The following is a 21,466-nucleotide window of genomic DNA, read 5'->3' as shown; positions in this document are numbered from 1 at the left end:
GTAAGTACCGGGAGACTCGGTCCCAGATGTATGGAGGAGAAAGGTTGTGGATAGCTTTGTAGGCCAAGGTTAGCATTTTGAACTAGAGTCTCTGGGCAATGGGGAGCCAGTGAAGGGATTGACAGAGAGGAGAGGACAGGGAATAGTGGGGGGACAGGTGGATTAGTAGGGCAACAGAGTTTAGGATAGATTGGAGGGTTGCGAGAGTATTAGAAGGGAGGCCACAGAGCAAGAGTTTGCAGTAGTCAAGGTGGGAGATGATGAGAGCATGTACCAGTGTTTTGCAGATTCGTGGTTGAGGAATGTGCCGATTCGGGAGATATTTTGCGTTGGAGTCAGCAGAAAGAGGAAAGGTCTTGGATATGTGGTTTGAAGAAGAGATTAGAGTCCAGGGATACCCCAAGGCAGCGAGCTTGTGGGACTGGGGAGAGTGGACAGCCATTGACTTTGAAAAATAGGTCAGATGGGGAGGTTGAGTGAGATGGTGGAAAGATGATGAATTCTGTTTTATCCATGTTAAGTTTTAGAAATCTAGTAGAGAAGAAGTATTAAATAGCGGACAGATATCGTGGAATTCTTGTTAGTAGGGAGGTGATATCGGGGGGTCCAGAAAGGTAGATCTGTGTGTCATCAGCATAGAGGTGATACTGAAAGCCATGTGACTCTATGAGCTGTCCCAGGCCGAAGGTGTAAATGAAGAGGAGCAGGGGCCTTAGGACTGGACCTTGGGGGACACCGACAGATAGGGGGCAAGATGAGGAGGTTGTGTGTGTGTGGGGGACACTAAATGTCCTGTCTGTTAGGTATGAGGAGATCCAATATAGGGCCAAGTCTGTGATGCTGAGAGATGAGAGAGTCTGTAGTAAGAGGGAATGGTCTACTGTGTCGAAGGCAGATGACAGATCCAGGAGGTGGAGGACAGAGTAGTGCCGCTTCGATTTGGCAGTTAGTAGGTCATTGGTGACTTTAGTCAGGGAAGTTTCAGTAGAAGGATGCGGTTGTTAGTGACAGGTTGAAAAGGCGGGTTAGGGTTGGGATGAAGACGGTGGTAAGGTTGTGGATGAGTTGAGACGGGATTGGGTCAAGTTCACAGGTGGTGAGGTGTGACTTGGTAAAGAGGAAATTTGATGTTCCGTAGTGGTGGAGAAGCTAGTTTTGGAGGAGGAGGAGGAGGATTGAGTAGATATGAGGAAGGGTGGTGGGGACTTTAGGCTAAAGCTTTGTATGATGGTGTCAATCTTTTGTTTGAAGAATGAGGCAAAGTCTTCAGCTGAGATGACAAGATAGGGAGGAGGTGCTGGGGGACAGAGGAGAGAATTGAAAGTGTTGAACAGCTGTTTATGGTTGTGAGATGGGAGGATATGGGAGATGAGAAGTATGTTTGTTTGTTTTGCTAAAGTGAGTGTGGACTTGAAGGTAGTGAGGGACTGTTTGAATGCGATGAAGTGCTCCTTGGAGTGAGACCCTTTCCATCTCCACTCAGCAACCCTGGAGGCCTGACACAGTTCTTTACTTAGGCTGGTGTGCCAGGGTTGCCTGTTGATTGTGCGAGCTTTGGTATGTGTGAGAAGGCGACCGAATTTAGAGCTGCAGCTGTAGTTATATGAAGCGGCAGCAACATCTGCATCATGTAAGGAACTAATGTCTGTAAGAGGGAAAAGGGAGTCAGAGAGTGAGTGTAGGTCAAGGTGTTTACTCTCTCCTGTCCTGGACCACTCCACAAACTTGCACACCCTCGCAGAAATCTTAGAGAATGTAAGTAGGTTATGGTCAGAAAGAGGGAGAGGTGAGTTAGAGAGGTTAGACAGGGAACAGAGGGGGGTGAAGATGAGGTCCAGATTGTGGCCATCTTTGTGAGTGGCTGCGGAAGACCATTGAGCAAGTCCAAAGGAGGAAATGAGGGATAGAAGCTTAGAGACAGTTGAGAGGGAAGTATCAATGGGGATGCTGAAGTGGTCCATGATGATAGTGCGGATGTCAGTGGAAAGGAATTGAAGTAGCCAGGTGGTGAAGTGGTCGAAGAACGTGGTGGCTGGTCCTGGGAAACAGTAGATGACAGCCAGTTGGAGGTTGGAAGGGGAGTAGAGGAGCACGCAGTGCACATCAAAAAAAGGTGAGTAACAGAGGGTGGCAGTGGGATTTGCATGAAGGAGCAGTTATCTGACAGGAGAAAACCTACTCCTCCACCATGACTGCCAATGGGGCAGGTGGTGTGGGAAAGGTGGAATCCACCATTTGAAACTACAGCTGGAGAGGCTATGTCAGAGGGGGTGAGCAAGGTCTCGGTGATGCCGAGGAAGGAAAGTTTGTTAGTAATGTAAAGCTCATGAATGTAGGAAAGTATATTGCAGATGGAGCGAGCGTTCCATAGAGCTCCTGTTAGTGGGACTGGGGAAGGGTTGGTTGGGCGGATGTGTATAAGGTTTGAAGAGTTGCGAGAGTTTGTAATATAGCATGGATAGAAGGTGGTAGTGACTGTGAGGATGTCACAGTGGGATAGCTTTCATGCTATTTTTGATCAAAAACAGTCTTACTAAGAACCCTATTTTATTTAAATACACTTTAATTTATTTAAAGCAGGGTTTCAATTCATTTTGCTTCTTGTAGTTTTTTTCTGATTCATGGCCATTGTGAACATGCATTTATGTCCTGCATGTATACCATTATTGATCAAAAACAGTGTTATTAAGAACCCTATTTTATTTAAATGCACTTTTTCTTTTTGTTTATTTTTTTACAGCAGGGTTTATGTTCATTTTGCTTCTTGAAGGTTTTTCTGATTTAGGACTATCCCAAATGGGTCCAATTTGCTGTGGTGGGATAGCTTTAATGCCATTTTTAATCAAATACAGTGTTACTAAGAAATTGTCACACACAGTGTAGGAAAGACAAAGTGCAACACGAAGGGATGAGGGGAAGGGAGCCCAGACACTAAGGAAAGAGGGGGTGGAGACCTCCTAGGCTGATCTGATATCACCCTGTCTTCTCTACCATCCCTATATTGGTTGCTCACCAATCGCCGAACAGGAACCTAAAACCCTGTATCTCCCTAGAGCTAGGTCCTGGCTAGGGAAGGTAGGATGAGCGCTGGTCAGGCTCTCTTTAGCATCGGCGTCTCTGCCCCCTGCCAGGCAGGGACGCTGTCCCTCTTACCGCCGCAGTCTTGCCCCATTGTCTTCCGGCCTCCCTGCAGCTGCTGGTGCACGCAGGCCCCCTTGCTCTGTGCTTAGGGCGCGCGTGCGCTCGCTCCCTCCCAATTAAAGGGGCCACACGCGCCGTCCTAAAAAGTCCCCATCCAATCACCGGAAGGCTTTCCATATAAGAGGCACCTCCTCCAATATGGAGGAACCCATGCAAGGTTGTTGCTTTGTGATTCTTACTTTGCTTCAGCCCCCAGGTCCTCTGCAAGTCAGTCCTGTTCGCCAGTTTGATCTTCTGCTCAGTCTGCTAGCCTGATTTCTCTTCTGCCCGACAGTCTGTCTACAGTCCAGTCCGCCAGTCTGTCTATGGGCTCTGCCCGCCTGCTTACCTGGAAGCACCTGCCTGTTACCTGCCATGCCTGCTAGCCCGCTTACCTGGAAGTACCTGCCTGTTACCTGCCGTGCCTGCCTGCCCGCTTACCTGGAAGCACCCGCCTGTTACCTGCCGTGCTTGCCAGCCCGCTTACCTGGAAGCACCTGCCTGTTACCTGCTGTGCCTGCCAGCCCGCTTACCTGGAAACACCTGCCTGTTACCTGCTGTGCCTGCTTGCCGCTTACCTAGAAGCACCTGTTGTGCCACCAGCTTGCCTACCCGGAACACTCGCCTGACTATCTGCCTAATCAGCCTGCTTGTCTACCTGGACCACCCGTCAGCCTGCCAGCTGAAGCTCATCCACTGTATCGGTCAGTTCCTGCCTTCTGACCCGTGGGAGTCACCTGCTCTCATACAAGGTCGGTCCCAGAGTGGCACCTGGTCCCTCTGCTCGGTTCCTCCCTGGTTCACGGAGTCGACTGAGCCGCCATGCGACCTTGGTCGGACCGAGTTGATACTTAGTCACGCCCCTCTGGCCCCTCCTTGCACCGCAGCACAGAGGTTCTACCACCCGGATCCGTAACACTCTATGCTCTACATGGAAGTTGAAATCTTGTAAGGCTAAAAACCAGTGGGTAACCCAAGTATTTTCCCCCTTTCTTTCCCTCATCCATCTGATTGGGGCATGGCCTGACACCAATTTGAACTCTTGTCCTAATAGATAGTACTGTAGCTTGTCCACTGCCCACTTTATAGCCAAGCATTCCTTTTCTATGACAGCATAATTCTTTTCACACAAAAACATCTTCCTACTAAGCTTGAGAACAGAGTGCTCCTCCCCGTGTATTTCCTGGGAAAGGACTGCTCCTTAACCGACATCTGAAGCATCTCTCTGGAGCACAAACTCTTGCTTGAAGTAGGGGCCAACCAGAACCGTTTTCCTCTTCAGCCTATTTGGCCACTGCCAATTCCATCCCCTTAAGGAGGTCAGTCAGGGGTGCGGCCATCATGGTGAAGTTTGGGATGAACCACCTGTAGGATCCCACGATTCCTATAAAGGATCTGACTTGCTTCTTTGAAAGTTGTCTGGGCCAGGTTTGGATTTCCTCCACTTTACTGATTTGGGGTTTGATCTTGCCTCTACCCACTTCATATCCCAGGTATTTGGCTACTTCTTTTCCCATGGCACATTTTTTGGGGTTTATTGAAAACCCCCCTTTCTTTGGGCCTCAAACACTGCCAGGACCTTTTCCAAATGACTTCCCCAGTCTGGGTTGAAGATTACAATATCGTCAAGGTATGCTGCAGCGTATTCCTTATGCGGTGCAAGGATTCGGTCCATGGCCCTCTGGAATTTGGCTAGGGCCCCCTACAGTCCAAAAGGTATCCAGACATATTGGAAGCATCCGTCCGGCATAGAAAATGCAGGCTTCCCGTGACATGGGGATCTGCCAATATCGCTTTGTTAAATCCAAGATAGTTATGTATCTTGCTGGTCCAAGTCTCTCGATCAGCTCATCGACACGCGGCATTGAATATGTGTCTAATTTGGAGACCTCATTCAACTTCCGATAGTCATTGCAGAATCTCCAATTGCCATCGGGTTTTGGGACCAGGGCAATTGGGTTTCATCAATCGCTCTTAGATTCCTCAATGACCGAGTTTCAACATATGCTCCACCTTCAATCAATTCTCGTCGGGCCTCCAGAATTCGATAGGGTTTCAAGTTTACGAGCAGATGTGGCTTCATCAGAACTTCATGTTCTACGACCTTTGTGCACCCCAGCAATTCCGAGAACAGGTCCTTGTTCTTCTGTAGCAACTCCCGGCATTGCTGTTTTTGGGAGTTCAAAAGTGTCTCTGCTATGGCGACACCTCCAACCTCGCCTTCTGGCTTGCCCAGCAAGCACGAAGTTTCAGCTGTCACTCTGTCTTGCCATGGCTTGATGAGGTTGACGTGGTAAATCTGATATGGTTTCCGTCTTCTTGGTTGATGAATCTTAGAGTACAAACCCCCAAGCTTCTCCACCACCTCATACGGCACTTGCCATTTGGCTAAGAATTTACTCTCCACAATAGGAATTATCAGAAGGACTCGGTCTCTCAGATTGAACTGCCTCACTCTTGCTGACAAGTTGTAGACCCTGGCCTGAGTTTCTTGTGCCTAGAGGAGATGTCCTTTTACGATGGTCATCACCTTTGCAATCCTGTGCTACATCAGTGCAATGTGCTTGATGACGCTTCTGTGGGGCGTGACTTCGGTTTCCCAGGAGACCCCGCAGATGTTGGCCATACAGGAGTTTGAAAGGCGAGAACCCCGTAGAGGCTCGTGGAACCTCACGGATGAAGAACAACAGATATGATATGAGACAGTCCCAGTCTCTAACATCCTTTTCTATCGCCTTCTTCAGAGTTTTATTAAACCTTTCCACATAGCCTTCTGTCTGAGGATGGTACATTGCAGTCCTCAGTTGGGAGATTTGCAGGACCTTGCATAACTCCCTCATCAGCTTACACATAAAAGATGTTCCCTGGTTGATCAGGATCTCCTCTGGTAAACCTGTCTGGGAAAAAACGTGGACCAATTCACGGGCTATACTCTTTGCAGGGAATTGCTTCAGAATAGCGTGTGGCATAGTCCAGGATGACCAATACGTATTGATGCCCACAATGGCCATAAGCATATTTAACCAGGGGACTGACCAAGTCCATAGTATATGTAAAGAGAGGAGAGAACAAGGCGCAATGGGTGACTCAGTATTGCAATTTGTAGAGGGGTGTGGGGATGGCTACTAACCTTATGAAGTTGTGCACCTCTGCACAACCCCTGTGTAAAGCTCCACAAGCTCCGCTCTGTTGGTGGCTGTCATCTATTTCCAGCGGCGTTCACAGATCCTGATCTCTTTGTGGTATATCACGTGGTCAGGTTAGTAGCATGTAATGCCGAGATAGACGCCCAGCTTCACCAACACCCCCGGCAGCGTTCCGGAGGGGTTAAGGCAGCGCAGCTTGGAAAACCAGGGTAGTAATTTTAATTGAATTGCTCCCACAGGTGAAAAAACAATAGATTAAAGGCAGCTCTACCACACCCCAACAGGGGGAAAAGGACAATCAGTGAATATGAATAGCGGTACCAGAGCGCCAATAACAGGGCAAAAATATTAAAAGGACTGATTTATTAATACACACACAACGCTTTTCGGTGGACACAGCCACCTTCATCAGGTGTGACAAGCAGCAAACAATTGATCCTTATATACATTTGACTAGGTATACAATTACTTAAAAGGGGCGGGGCCAGATACAGAGTAATACCTCTATATTAACCCCTTGAGTTCATATATGCTCAATAGAGTAAAAAGGATTGTTATAAAATAATGCCTAATGAAGCATATAGGGTTCTTATAAAAAGGATTCGCTGTAAAAAAAAAAAAAAACTTGTGAATCCTATAATCTTAATACTTCATAGGATATATTGTCATCTACCACCCTATATTTTAGATTATATAAAAAATAATAATAATTTTTACATACAACATAAAACAATGCATAAATATAAAGTATAAAATTACAATCAGTTTCTATCATTGTAATTAGGAAAAGTAGACGAAGAAAGGAAAGAGAAAAAAAAGAGAAAAAAAAAATATTCAAAAAAAAATCCCCCCAAAAAAAAAAAAAAATTTTTCTTTAAATTTTTTCTCCTTTCTCTCTCTCCTCCCTCCTCCCCTCCCTCTCTCCTTTCCCCTCTTCCCTCCTTCTCTCTCTCCTCCCCCCCTCCTCCTCCATATAAAAGATATATATAATAAATTTGCTAAAATATGAAAACAATTATTTAAAAAGTTGTCTTCTCTATATTAAGGTTCAAACCTTCAGGAGACAAGGTTCCCATTTTGAAAATCCAATAATTTTCACGTGTAATGAGACGATTTAGTCTATCAGGGTGTGTATCAACTATATGTTCAATGATAGTTAGTTTTAGGTTATTAGGATTTTTTTGATGTTCTTTTAAGAAATGATTAGAAACACCATGTAGGGGAAAGCCGTTTCTAATATTTTGGCGATGTTTATTTAATCTGGAGTGCATTTCCTGGATAGTGCGGCCAATGTATTGCAGGCCGCAGGTGCACTGGAGCAGATAGATCACATATGAGGACTGACATGTAAGTCTAAAGCGAATGGGATATATCTCTCCAGTGACCGCAGAGACGAATGTTTTGCCTCCGTTATCAATGGATTGACAGCATAAGCATTTAGGGACATTACATTTATAACATCCATTATTGCTAATAGGAGCTGAATGGTTCGGTTTTCTACCAATTGTTGTATTGCTAGGGGCTATATAGTTTCCTAGATTTTTACTCCTCCGATATATGACATGAGGACATTCCGGTAAATGACCAGTTAATATTGGATCATTACTTAAAATGAACCAGTATTTTTTTAATAAACTGGATAACACTTGCGTAGGTTTACCATAAGTAGTAATCAGATTTAAACTGAAATCGTTGTTTGGCTCTTGGCTGGTATTCTTGGATTTGTTGATACACAGGTTCTGTGATAGGGATCTAGTTTTGGAGAAAGCATCCTCTAATAATTTCCGGGGGTATCCCTTAGCTCTAAAACGTTTTTGTAAAACCTTAGATTCCAGAAAAAAATCCGAATCATGTGTACAATTTTTTCTGACACGCCAATATTGACCATATGGAATATTTCTAATCCAGCTGGGTAGATGGCCACTGTCAAATTCAAGATAGCTATTTACATCCACTTCCTTAAAGTGGGTAGATGTGGATATTTTACCCGAATTGTCTATATTTATCTGAAGGTCAAGATATTGAATATTACTCTCAGATATGGTAGAGGTAAAGGAAAGACCCCAGTCGTTAGAGTTTAATTCATCAATAAATTTGGCAGCCTCCACAGTATTTCCCCTCCATATGATAAACAGATCATCTATAAAGCGGCGGTACATAACGATGGGTTTATCGGCGCCGAGGGATTGCGCGATGTGGATAGACTCGAATGCCCCCATATATAGATTTGCATAACTGGGGGCAAACCTCGTCCCCATCGCGCAGCCCCTCAGCTGCCGATACATCACCCCCTCAAAAGAAAATACATTGTTCTCAAGAATGAAAGTTATACCCCTCAATAAAAATTTTTTTTGAGGATCTTGTAAGTTAGTGTCCTCATCTAGGAATATTTTAATTGCCTGTTAACCCAATACATGTGTGATATTGGAATAAAGAGAGATTATATCGAGTGTAATAAGAAGACAGCCTGGAAGAGGGGGTAATTCTCTCAATATTGTAATTAAATGTGTAGAATCCTTTAAATGAGAATCTAGGGATAAAACGTACTTCTGTAAAAAAAGATCAATATAGTGGGATAAGTTGGATGTGATAGAATTAATACCAGAAATAATAGGACGTCCAGGGGGATTAAATTTATCTTTATGAATTTTGGGTAAAAAATAAAAATAAGGGACTTTGAATTTTTTAATGTCTAAAAAGGATTTTTCTTTTTTATTGAGGAAGCCAGCTGTAGAGGCCCCTGCTACAAGTCCTTTGTACTCCAAAAAAATGGTTACAGATGGGTCTGCTTCTAATTTCACGTAGTAGTGTGAGTCGTCTAAGATTCTGAGGCCCTCCTTGATGTACCAGCCCCTGTTCATTATCACAGTCCCCCCTCCCTTATCTGCTCTCTTTATAATTATTTCTTTATTATCCTGAAGGGTTTTTAATGCACATTTCTCCTGGTAGCTCAAGTTGTTCACTTTTTTTGAAATTGGGGGGAATGTCCTAAGGTCCCTCAAAATTAATTGTTGGAAAGTTTCAAGGTGTGAACCTTTGTGATGTAATGGATAGAAATTATTTTTCCCCTTCACATTTACATGAGTGAAAGGGTCCAGTAATGGGGGGCCTGGTATATTAGATTCTTGAATGGAGGGGGATACTGTTGAGCATGAACTAATAGGATGTGATTTTCTCTTATCTTCCAATAGAAAATGCCTTTTTAGTGTCAATTTCCTTATAAATTCATTTAAATCACAGAACAAAGTGAAATTATTAAATGGGACAGCTGGACAGAAAGATAATCCTCGTCCTAACAAGGATTGTTCAGCTTCAGATAGCACATAGCTAGAAATATTAAAAATACCCCCACAACCGATAGGGGTTTCTATCTGCAGGGAATTTGTATTCTGGTTCATTGGCAAGATTTCATTTTCTTTATATTTGGATTGTGTCTCAATTTCGGCATTTGGACTATTTTTGTTGTTGAGGCCTCGGGTTTTTCCACTCCCTCTACATCCCCTAAATTTCTTTTTCGTTTTGGACAACGTCCGGGGACCACGTGAAAAAAATGTGTAATTTTCGTTTTATTAGTTTGAGATGCAACTGCATTCTGTGTTTGAGGATTTTTTTTTTTTTTGGGGGGGATTTTTTTTGGAATATTTTTTTTTTTTTTCTCTTTTTTTTCTCTTTCCTTTCTTCGTCTACTTTTCCTAATTACAATGATAGAAACTGATTGTAATTTTATACTTTATATTTATGCATTGTTTTATGTTGTATGTAAAAATTATTATTATTATTTTTTATATAATCTAAAATATAGGGTGGTAGATGACAATATATCCTATGAAGTATTAAGATTATAGGATTCACAAGTTTTTTTTTTTTTTACAGCGAATCCTTTTTATAAGAACCCTATATGCTTCATTAGGCATTATTTTATAACAATCCTTTTTACTCTATTGAGCATATATGAACTCAAGGGGTTAATATAGAGGTATTACTCTGTATCTGGCCCCGCCCCTTTTAAGTAATTGTATACCTAGTCAAATGTATATAAGGATCAATTGTTTGCTGCTTGTCACACCTGATGAAGGTGGCTGTGTCCACCGAAACGCGTTGTGTGTGTATTAATAAATCAGTCCTTTTAATATTTTTGCCCTGTTATTGGCGCTCTGGTACCGCTATTCATATTCACTGACAAGTCCATAGTATAGGCTCACTGGCTCAGTTCGGCGAACAACACACAGGAGGCTTTCTTCCTCCCAGCACACAGACCATGTGCCACACAATGGCATCCATTTTAAAGACTGTTAACCACACCCAGAGGTGAGATATGAGGGTAGCTGTACCCACCCAACTCTCTAAGCTGCCCATAACCCATTCCCAGGTACACCAAATGATCCTCTCAGTGCCTACGTGCACTTGAGAAACACTACGGGTTACATCGCAAAGGACAGCCATCTCTGTGACACATACAGTACCTCCCATTAGAGTAGATGTCATTAGACAGGTGCACATCAATGTCCTTAATGACTAAGGTGTCCAAAAATGCAACAGGAGAGTCATTGTGATTAAGTGTAAATTGTAACTCAGTTCAAACAGAATTAATATCTTGGATGAATTCTCTCAAAGTTTCAACATACCCATTCCATATGCAGAAAATGTCATCAATATATTTATACCAGGCAATAGAATATGTGCAAAATTGATAATTGGTGTACATCTAGTAGTTCTCAAAATAATAAATAAAACAGTTGTCATATGCTTTAGCCACATTGGAACCCATGGCTGTTTCACCAAAAAGAAAAAAGTTGTCACATAAAATCAATGTGAGTAATTCACTACAGAACTTAACAATATTGGCAGGGAGATGAGACCTTTGTAATAGAATATTAGCTGCTTGTATTCCTTTGTTATGAGCAATAAAAGTATATAAACTATTGACGTCTAATGTGACTAATAGGTTCTGGGTTGGAGCAGTTGAGAGATCCTTAATAATTCTAAGGAAATGGCCAGTGTCCAAGATTAATGACTGGGTAGTTTTTATCAGTGAAATGAATATTTTCTCTGAAAAAAAATGTACAGAGGGGACAATATAGAATTTATTGCGGGAGGGGTTTCAGGAAGCACGGGGTGAAATTTCTAAAGATTACCTCAGCAAATTAACAGCTAGAATGCCAAAGGTCTGCAATGCTGGAATTGCTGCAAAGGGAGCATTCTTTACAAAAGCAAAGTTTGAAGGAGAAAATTATTGTTTCAAATAAAAATCATTATTTCTAACCTTGTCAATGTCTGGACTATATTTTCAATTCATTTTGCAACTCATTTGATAAATAAAAGTATGAGTTTTCATGGAAAACACAAAACTAACTGGGTGACCCCAAACTTTTGAACGGTATGGTACATGCACAGAAATGTAGGCTGAAGATATGCAGAGAATGAAGCTTGGGAAAAAGTGCACTTTCTAAAAACAAACAGGTGAGATAGATATATTTAATTACTTAGTTGCATAACATGAAAAAAGGACCTACGTACATCAAGATCAAACACTACTACAACACTAGAAAATAGGAGCCATGCAATAATATATTGAGATAGGAGCAGTACTATTACATATGGTACAGAAGTGGTACTATAATACAGGAAGATGGAAGCCGGCAGAGAGAGAAAAGATTGTGAAGGTAGGAGATAAGTTTGTGATGTACCAGACATGATGGGAAGATGAGCAGAGAGAGTGGGACCAGGTATTCTATTAGAGGATAATATAGAAGAAGATGTAACAGCTCTATTAACAACATGAATGTAATGGGAACAGTGTAGGTGATTAGCATCTTTTTTGCATTGTTTGCTAGAAAAAATGTTTTTTTTCTTATGACTTTACAAGTTGTAGTATAAATATATTTATATCTAGGAGAGTAAATTGTGACCAGTGCATCACATTTCCTCCAACTTCTAGCTGTAAGTTTGGCTGTTAAACCTTGTCAATATCATTTCTTGCAATTGTATTTTAAGATAATATTTTTCCAAGAGCTCTATTAGATATTATGTATTTATATGTCGGGGAGTGAATTGTGAACAGCACACTAAGTGTCCACTGACAACCATCCTAAGGCTGCAAGGTAAGCAATTTGTAAATAGCATCTTTTTCTAATTTTTCTTAGGACTCTACAAGTTAGGGTTTATTGAGAAATCAGTGATTCTCCAATCTGAGACCTAGTTTCATCAGTGTTTTTTTATCAGAATTTTGTCAGATTTTGGTCAGTGCGTCAGTTTTTACCATCAAACTTTGGTCACAGTTTCATCAGTTTTTCTTGAATCTAAAAAATATGATGACATTTTCTCAAGCTTTTCCAAGCAAACAGGCCAAGAAGGAAAAAAGCACACAGATTGCATTTGAGTGTTATCCGATTTTTTCACAGACCCAAAGACTTGGTATTGCAAATTTGATTCGAGACTCTGATAAAAATTAGACAAGTCCCCAGATCCCAGTGACCACTCAGTCATCGAAAATAAACAGACATGCAAACAGCCACATAGATTATAATAGGTATCGGTTCTATTGGTAAAAACACAAATAGAGCTCCTGACCAAAAAACTGACATCTGAATGAGAACTAATATATATAATTCTTCCGACCTCGTGTTTTAACTAAGTACATCATTTTTCAGTGATCTGATGTAATTTTAATTTATGTTTCTGCACATTCCTTTTCCTTGTGATCTATAACTAATGAATCCTTTCCGAAGATGTGATCAAAGAAAAGGCAAAACTCAGTGAATGAGACATAAACAGCAAAAAATAGCCCAATAGTAATTTTGATTATGAAAATAATTATTCAAAACTGACAGCTAACTGAAAATGATCTTACAGTATATTGTTAAAATAACATATACTGTATATTTTTTTAATTATATTCAAAAGTTGTAATGCAAATAATTCTATATGCTTGGATGGGCATACTTTTAAATGTATCTGCTACAATTTTAGACATTGCACAAGATATCCATAGAAAGCTTCCAAGATCATATCAAATAGTTTAATACCATCAACCATGAGGGACTATCATAACCTGCATAACAATACAAGCATGGAATATAGCAGCCATTTTGTGGTGAATCTGGATAGTGAAAAGACACCACAGCTCATACAGTGGCATGTAAAAGTTTGGGGACCCCTTGTCAAAATTATTGTTAATGTAAACAGTTAATCAATATGAAGATGAAATGATCTCTAAATGACTAAAGTTAAAGATGTCACATTTCCTTTGTATTTTAGACAAAAAAAATATACTACCTCTGGCAAAAATTATGGAATCACCGGGCTCGGAGGATGTTCATTCAGTTGTTTAATGTTGTTGAAAAAAAGCAGATCACAGACATGGCACAAAACTAAAGTCATTTCAAACGGCAACTTTAGGGCATTAAGAAACATTAAAAGAAATCAAGATTAAAAATGTGGCACTCCGTACGGGTAATTTTTTTCGGACCAGGCAGAGGGAAAAAATTATGGAATCACTCAATTTTGAGGAAAAAAATATTTCCAAAACTAACACCTGCATCAAATTAGATCTGCTCGTTAGTCTGCATCTAAAAAGGAGTGAACACACCTTGGAGAGCTGTTGCACCAAATAGACTGACATGAATCATGGCTCCAACACGAGAGATGTCAATTGAAACAAAGGAGAGGATTATCAAACTCTTAAAAGAGGGTAAATCATCACGCAATATTGCAAAAAATGTTGATTGTTCACAGTCAGCTGTGTCTAAAATCTGGACCAAATACAAACAACATGGGAAGGTTTTTAAAGGCAAACATACTGGTAGACAAAGGAAGACATCAAAGTGTCAAGACTGGAAACTTAAAGCAATATGTCTCCAAAACAGGAAATGCACAACAAAAAAAATGAGAAACGAATGAGAGGAAACTGGAGTCAATGTCTGTGACCAAACTGTAAGAAACCGCCTAAAGGAAATGGGATTTACATACAGAAAAGCTAAACATAAGCCATAATTAACACCTAAACAGAAAAAAAGAAGGTTACAGTGGGCTAAGGAAAAGCAATCGTGGACTGTGGATGACTGGATGAAAGCCATATTCAGTGATGAATCGTGAATCTGCATTGGGCAAGGTGATGATGCTGGAACTTTTGTTTGGAGCCGTTCCAATGAGATTTATAAAGAAGACTGCATGAAGAGAACATTCAAATTTCCACAGTCATTGATGACATGGGGCTGCATGTCAGGTAAAGGCACTGGGGAGATGGTTGTCATTACATCTTCAATAAATGCCCAAGTTTGCATTGATATTTTGGACAGTATTCTTATCCCATCAATTGAAAGGATGTTTGATGATGATGACATCATTTTTCAAGATGATAATGCATCCTGCCATAGAGCAAAAACTGTGAAAAAATTCCTTGAAAGAAGACACATAAGGTCAATGTCATGGCCTGCAAATAGTCCGGATCTCAATCCAATTGAAAATCTTTGGTGGAAGTTGAAGAAAATGGTCCATGACAAGGCTCCAACCTGCAAAACTGATCTGGCAACAGCAATCAGAGAAAGTTGGAGCCAGACTGATGAAGAGGACTGTTTGTCACTCATTAAGTCCATGCCTCAGAGACTGCAAGCTGTTATTAAAGCCAGAGGTGGTGCAACAAAATACTAGTGATGTATCGGAGTGTTCTTTTGTGTGTTTGTTTTTCATGATTCCATAATTTTTTTCCGCAGAATTGAGTGATTCCATAATTTTTTCCCTCTGCTTCGTCAGAAAAAAATTACCCTTACTGTGTACCACATTTTTAATCTTGATTTCTTTTAGTGTTTCTTAAAGCCATAAAGTTGCCATTTGAAATGACTTTAATTTTGTGCCATGTCTGTGATCTGCTTTTTTTCCAACAACTTTAAACAACTGAATGAACAGCCTCCAAGCCCGGTGATTCCATAATTTTTGCCAGGGGTTGTATATATATATACTGTCTTTGTATATATATATATATATATATATATATATATATATATATATATATATATACAGTACAGACCGAAAGTTTGGACACACCATCTCATTTAAAGATTTTTCTGTATTTTCATGACTTTGAAAATTGTACATTCACACTGAAGGCATCAAAACTATGAATTAACACATGTCGAATTATATTCTTAACAAAAAAGTGTGAAACAACTGAAAATATGTCTTATATCCTAGGTTCATCAAAGTAGCCACCTTTTGCTTTGATGACTGCTTTGCACACTCTTGGCAATCTCTTGATGAGCTTCAAGAGGTAGTCACCGGAAATGGTCTTCCAACAATCTTGATGGAGTTCCCAGAGATGCTTAGCACTTGTTGGCCCTTTTGCCTTCACTCTGTGGACCTTCTCGATTGGGTTCTGGCCTGGTGACGGTGGAGGCCAGGTCATCTGGCGTAGCACCCTATCACTCTCCTCCTTGGTCAAATAGCCCTTACACAGCCTGGAGGTGTGTTTGGGGTCATTGTCCTGTTGAAAAATAAATGATGGTCCAATTAACCACAAACCAGATGGAATAGCATGCTGCTGCAAGATGCTGTGGTAGCCATGCTGGTTCAGTATGCCTTCAATTTTGAATAAATCCCCAACAGTGTCGCCAGCAAAGCACCCCCACACCATCACACCTCCTCCTCCATGCTTCACGGTGGGAACCAGGCATGTAGAGTCCATCCGTTCACCTTTTCTGCATCGCACAAAGACACGGTGGTTGGAACCAAAAATCTCAAATTTTGACTCATCAGACCAAAGCACAGATTTCCACTGGTCTAATGTCCAGTCCTTGTGTTCTTTAGCCCAAACAAGTCTCTTCTGCTTGCTGCCTGTCCTTAGCAGTGGTTTCCTAGCAGCTATTTTACCATGAAGGCCTGCTGCACAAAGTCTCCTCTTAACAGTTGTTGTAGAGATGTGTCTGCTGCTAGAACTCTGTGTGGCATTGACCTGGTCTCTAATCTGAGCAGCTGTTAACCTGAGATTTCTGAGGCTGGTGACTCGGATAAGCTTATCCTCAGAAGCAGAGGTGACTCTTGGTCTTCCTTTCCTGGGGCGGTCCTCATGTGAGCCAGTTTCTTTGTAGCGCTTGATGTTTTTGCAAGTGCACTTGGGGACACATTCAAAGTTTGCCTAATTTTTCGGACTGACTGACATTCATTTCTTAAAGTAATGATGGCCACTCGTTTTTCTTTACTTAGCTGCTTTTTTCTTGCCATAATACAAATTCTAACAGTCTATTCAGTAGGACTATCAGCTGTGTATCCACCTGCTTTCTGCACAACACAACTTATGGTCCCAACCCCATTTATAAGGCAAGAAATTAAACCTGACAGGGCACACCTGGAAGTGAAAACCATTTCCGGTGACTACCTCTTGAAGCTCATTAAGAGAATGCCAAGAGTGTACAAAGCAGTCATGAAAGCAAAAGGTGGCTACTTTGAAGAACCTAGAATATAAGACATATTTTCAGTTGTTTCACACTTTTTTGTTAAGTATATAATTCCATATGCGTTAATTCATAGTTTTGATGCCTTCAGTGTGAATGTACAATTTTCAAAGTCCTGAAAATACCGAAAAATCTTTAAATGAGAAGGTTTGTCCAAACTTTTGGTCTGTACTGTATATATATACAGTACAGACCAAAAGTTTGGACAAACCTTCTCATTTAAAGATTTTTCTGTATTTTCATGACCATGAAAATTGTACATTCACACTGAAGGCAACAAAACTATGAATTAACGCATGTGGAATTATATACTTAACAAAAAAGTGTGAAACAACTGAAAATATGTCTTATATTCTAGGTTCACCATCAACTTACTTAACTGTTCACAATAACAGTAATTTTGACCAGGGTTGCCCAAACTTTTACATGTCACTGTAAATTAGCCAGAGATATGAAAAGAATAAACAACAATATCAATGTGTTGAATAAAACACAGTGAACAAATATTAGTGTTGAGCCACCCCCGTAGTGTTCGAGTCCGGTTCGGTTCGTCGAACACCCTTGTGTTCACCGAACTGTTCGTCGAATTGTTCGTCAAACTCCTTCGAACACCGTTAAAACCAATGGCAGGCAAACAAAAACACATAGAAACACATAGAAAACACCTTCAAAGGTGTCCAAAAGCTGACAAACTGCTCAGAAGACATAACTAACACATGGAAAAGTCACAAGTACATATAGTCATGCGAAAAGAAAAGAGGTGGAGGAGTAAAAGGAGGGGGAGACACAGATATAGGCATGTCATGCCCTTCTAAAATCCAAAAAGTGAGAAGCTGACACGGCCAGTCCGTTCCTGCCCGTGCCACCTCCGTGTCGCCGGGTTTGTGCCAGAGCCGCGGTGGACCCTGACGGCCAGCCCCCCTCTCCCAATACTGGTGCCTGTCCGCTGGTGGGTCGAGCCCCCCCGCGGTGGGGGGGGTAACATCTGCAGAAGAAAGACCATCTTCCAGCCAAACTAACATGTCGACTTCTTTTCCTGGACAATGTGATAAGATCCCTTTGTTACAGACACGCCCATCGCTACAAATTCCAGATGAGGCACAAAAACAGCAGGTGCTTCAGCGGATATCAAGTGCTCCTTCAAGTGGGCTCTCCTCCACCTCAATTTCAACATCACATATTCTCCAGTCCTCAGAGGTGTCACCCCAATCGCACTTGCTTCCTCACAGATCCCAAGTCTCCAGCTGCACGTCTGAGTATGGGGTAACACAGATGGTTGAGTCTGCAGAGCTGTTTACTCATACTATAGCCTGGGAAACGGAGGTCTGCTCCAGAGCTTCTGTTAATCCAGATGAGAAATGATCTGCACTGATGCCCAGAATCTTTATAAGTCGGATCCAGGACAAGATGAAGAAGGTTCTGAGCATAATGCAGACCCTCGTTCCCAAACTGTAACGCCTGTTGGTGGAGACAATGATGAAGAAGATGATGAGACTCAAATACCTGATTGGAGCGACAACTTGACTTTTCGGTCAGGGCAGGAAGAGGTTGGCTTTGAGGACGACGGGTGTGATAACACACAGGGTGATGATGACAAGGTTGGAGATCCCACTTACTGTCAACCCACAGTCAGCCAGTCGATGAGGTCACCCGGGCCTTTGCCTGGCCTTGGGGATGTCGCAGTGGTCGGCTCCCTGGCCCGTACCCTGGGGTCACTCTTTAAAAGGGTGGATAATTGTTAATTTTATAAGAGTTTGTGACGCCACCTGTGGTATCTGGTGAGAAGCACCAGCGCTGCAGCAGTCCACTGAGGCCCGTGATAAGGCAGCTCGATGGTGTAGCTCCCCACAGGTGGAGCTAGGTCTCAGGGCAGCGTATGCAGGGGGGATGCAGGATAGGCGAGACCCAGCTGGGTCAGAGCAAGAACGGGTATGGACACGGTAGTCACTTCAGTACCTTTTACTGGAGGAAATTCAGGCACATCCCGGAGCACTGTAGAGTTAAGGGTGCATATCAGGATCCTCCCCAATGAGCGGGTGTAGGGCCTCCTGTTTCTTGCCTCTGTGTAGTAAGTTTCTGACCTGCCTGGAGCTAGGCCTAACTATGTCTCTGTCCTGCGCTGGCTGACCTTGTGGTAGGGCCTTCTCTTGGAGTTCACACTCCCAGTATGCGGGGCCTAAGAGTCTCCTGGCTCTGTTACGTATCAGCACCTTAGCGATCCTGGGACTTGTAGTTCTCCAGGGATTCCGGTTATGCCTTAGTGGGTCATAGAGATCCCGGTAAGCTCGGATCCGGTGTCCGGTAAATGCTTCGGGGTGAGCTGGTTAAGCTCCTCTGCCCCTTATGTACTAACTCGCCACTCTCCTTCGGCCTACTCGGGCCCTCACTAGGCTATACACACTAACAGCAGCTTGCCGCGCTTCATCGATCTTATGGGCCGGCACAATTTAAGCTCTATCTGGGCTCCCTGAATCTAGCTAGCAGAAGCCTCGTGCTCCACTGCTGAACTATTAACTGAGTTCTCTAGACTAGACTGAGCTCCACTGCAGACTGACCTCTCTTAGGCTTCTCTACTGCAGGAACTCTTCAGAGGAACTGAACTGCCTAGCTCCACCTTCCCTATTTATATCCCTAACGGGCTCCCTCTGCTGGTCTGAGGTGGAAGGTGGAGATGTGTGAATGTTTATGGGGGCCTCTTGTGGAGGATTCCATCAATACACTCTTCTAGGATCTGTGATACCAAGCGCAGCGGGGCGTCACAGATGCTACTGACGACGAGGTTAGGTTGCGCCTTCCTGGACAGAGACAGAGTACTGGAAGCACGTCAACAACTGCATCCTCAACCACAACTCTGCCTCTGACCTCAAGTCGTAGTGGCTCTTCAGGTCGCATGGGCTCTAAGCCTTGCATAGCCTGGGCATTTATTCAGATCGATAAGGATGACCCAACTCGTGTTATCTGTAATATTTGTCACCAAAAGCTAAGTAGAGGCCAAAAAATCCATAGTTTGAGTACTTCATGCATGTACCGTCACATGGATATGAAGCATAAGTTGCAGTGGGAAGCTCACTGTGCTACAATGCGGCCTAGCAGGCTGGGCCAACCACCGTCTGCCCCATCTTGTGCATCCGCGGCCTCTTCATCCTCTGTGACTGGGGGTACAGCAGTCACACATGTTTTTGGACGCAGACCTGCCACCTCTTTACCTGCAACAGCCAGTGTGACTGGCAGGTCGTCAGTTCATTGGGAAGTGGAAACACCTGCTGGTGTTGAGCGCTCTCTGGCATCGAGAGCACCACCTTTGGATCAAGGCAACCTAACATGTCCGCCTGCATCTTCCTCACAGACCGGCAGTTTGCCGGGGACACCCTGCTCAACCCCGTCAAAACACAACAGCCAGCCCTCGGTCCCTCAGATGTGGAAAAGTAAAAGACCATTTCCTCCTAGCCATGAGAAAGCTAAGAGGTTGAATTTCACCATCTTCAAGCTGTTGGCTACAGAAATGCTGCCTTTCCGCCTGGAGGACACAGTGGATTTTCGAAACCTTATGTCCATCGCAGTGCCCCAGTACCAGATGCCCAGTCGGCACTACTTCTCAAAGAAAGGTGTGCCTGCGCTCCACCAGCATGTCGCACACAACATCACCGCTTCTTTGAGAAACTCTGTGTGTGACAGGGTGCATTTCACCACAAACACTTGGATGAGTAGGCATGGACAGGGGCGTTACATGTCGCTCACTGGGCACTGGGTAACTATGGTGACAGCAGGACAAGGGGCTGCTGTCCAAGTCTTACCGTCCTCACGAGTTTTGCGTCAATCCTCTTTATCTCGAAGTTCCTCCACTGCGTCTGCCTCCTCAACCTCCTCTCGGTCCTCCACCTGCACCCAAAGCCTGTCTGGTAATGCCGCCTGCTTTCTAACTGCGCAGAAGGAATCCTTCACACCTCCTTACTTTGCTGGCAGCAGGGCTCAACGGCATCAGTGTTTACTTTGAAATGTCTGGGAAATGTGAGTCACACAGCTGAGGACTTGTGGTCAGCTCTGGAGACCCAGTTTCATGAATGGTTGTCTCCACTGGACCTGCAACCAGGGAAGGCCGTGTGCGACAATTCTGAAAACATGGGTGCGGCCCTTCGCCGGGGCAGTGTCACACGTGTGCCTTGTATGGCTCACGTGTTGAACCTGGTTGTCCATAAATTTTTAGCCCACTATCCCGGACTAGATGGCCTTCTGCAGAGGGCACGGTTGCTGTGTGCTCACTTCCGCCGTTCGCATCCCGCAGCTCAACGACTTACATCTCTACAGAAGTCGTTGGGCCTGCCAGTTCACTGGCTGAAATGCGATGTTCCGACATGGTGGAATTCAACTCTGCACATGTTGCAGCGACTATGGCAGCACCGACAAGCCCTGGTGCAATATGTTCTGACGTATAGCCTGGGCCAACGAGATCCAGAGGTGGGGCAAATCACGCTGCAGGAGTGGTCTCAGATCAGGGACCTATGAAGTTGACGCGCCCCCTGGGCCGTGGTGTACCCGGAGCCGGGCCGGTAGACGCTGGGGGTTGTAGTCACTGTGGCGGTGACCCGGTCCGTGACGCAGGGCGGTCAATCCAAGGGTAATTTGTATATATGGATTTTATAATGTCCGACTACGCCACCTGTGGAGTGTGGCCAAAGGGGCCGCCGCTGCGGAACA

The sequence above is a fragment of the Phyllobates terribilis genome, unplaced genomic scaffold, assembly GCF_046119375.1.
Source record: "Phyllobates terribilis strain yellow unplaced genomic scaffold, ASM4611937v1 Scaffold_4__5_contigs__length_816908805, whole genome shotgun sequence".
Lineage (NCBI taxonomy): Eukaryota > Metazoa > Chordata > Amphibia > Anura > Dendrobatidae > Phyllobates > Phyllobates terribilis.
Note: the sequence above shows the minus strand (reverse complement) of the source record.